The 1,421-nt window shown below is 39.2% G+C and overlaps 1 non-coding gene across 1 annotated transcript; it reads right to left on the bottom strand.

Annotated features, from left to right (window-relative positions):
* Window positions 1-279: 279 nt before the first annotated feature.
* Trnae-uuc (transfer RNA glutamic acid (anticodon UUC)) lies at window positions 280-358 on the bottom strand. Its single transcript has one exon. It is a non-coding gene; the product is annotated as a tRNA-Glu (tRNA).
* Window positions 359-1,421: the final 1,063 nt, after the last annotated feature.

Consider the following 1,421-nt stretch of genomic DNA (forward strand, 5'->3'; position numbering starts at 1 on the left):
CTAGGTTGGTTCCACAATCTGGCTATTGTGAACTGAGCAGCTATGAACATTGATGCGGCTGTATCTCTGTAGTATGCTGACATTTGTCCTTTGGGTATAGGCCAAGGAGTGGGACAGCTGGGTCAAATGGTGGTTCCATTCCAAGTTTTCTAAGGAGTCTCCACACTGCTTTCCAGAGTGGCTGCATTAATTTGCAGCCTCACCAGCAATGTACGAGTGTACCTTTCTCCCCACATCCTCGCCAACACCTATCGTTGCTTGTATTATTATTATTTTTTTTGGGGGTGCTGGGGTTCGAACCCAGGTCCTTGTGCTTGAAAGGCAAGCACTCTACCGACTGAGCTATCTCCCCAGCCCCGCTTGTATTCTTGATAATCGCCATTCTAATTGAGGTGAGATGGAATGTTAGGGTGGTTTTGATTTGCATTTCTCTTATTACTACAGATGTTGAACATTTTTCCATATGTTTGTTGATTGCTTGTAGATCTTCTTCTGTGAAGTGTCTATTCATTTACTTAGTCCATTTGTCGATTGGATTATTTGCATTCTTGGTATAGAGTTTTTTGAGTTCTTTATATATTCTGGAGATTAGTGCTCTATCTGAAGTATGATTGGCAAAGATTTTCTCCCACTCTGTAGGCTCTTTCTTTGCACTGCTGATAGTTTCCTTTGCTGAGAGAAAGCTTTTTAGTTTGAATCTATCACAGTTATTGATTCTTGCTTTTATTTCTTATGCTATGGGAGTCCTGTTGAGGAAGTCTGGTCCTAAGCCAACATGTTGAAGCTCTGGACCTACTTTTTCTTCTATAAGATGCAAGGTCTCTGGTCTGATTCCGAGGTACTTAATCCATTTTGAGTTTAGTTTTGTGCATGGTGAGAGATATGGGTTTAGTTTCATTCTGTTGCATATGGATTTCCAATTCTCCCAGCACCATTTGTTGAAGAGGCTATCTTTTCTCCATTGCATATATTTGGCCCCTTTGTCTAGTATGAGAAAATTGTATTTATTTGGGTTTGTGTCCATGTCCTCTATTCTGTACCATTGATCCACCTTTCTATTTTGGTACCAATACCATGCCATTTTTGTTACTATTGCTTTGCAGTAGAGTTGAAGATCTGATACTGCGATACCCCTGCTTCACACTTTCTGCCAAGGATGGCTTTAGCTATTCTGGGTTTTTTATTCTTCCAGATAAATTTCATAATTGCTTGCTCTATTGCTGTAAGGTACATCATTTGGATTTTAATTGGAATTTCATTGAATCTGTATAGCGCTTTTGGTAGTATGGCCATTTTGACAATATTAATTCTTCCTATCCAAGAACATGGGAGATATTTCCATGTTCTAAGGTTTTCTTTAATTTCTTTCTTTAGTGTTCTGTAGTTCTCATTGTAGAGGTCTTTCACCTCTTTTGTGAGAT

This window comes from Sciurus carolinensis, unplaced genomic scaffold (genome assembly GCF_902686445.1).
Source record: "Sciurus carolinensis unplaced genomic scaffold, mSciCar1.2, whole genome shotgun sequence".
Lineage (NCBI taxonomy): Eukaryota > Metazoa > Chordata > Mammalia > Rodentia > Sciuridae > Sciurus > Sciurus carolinensis.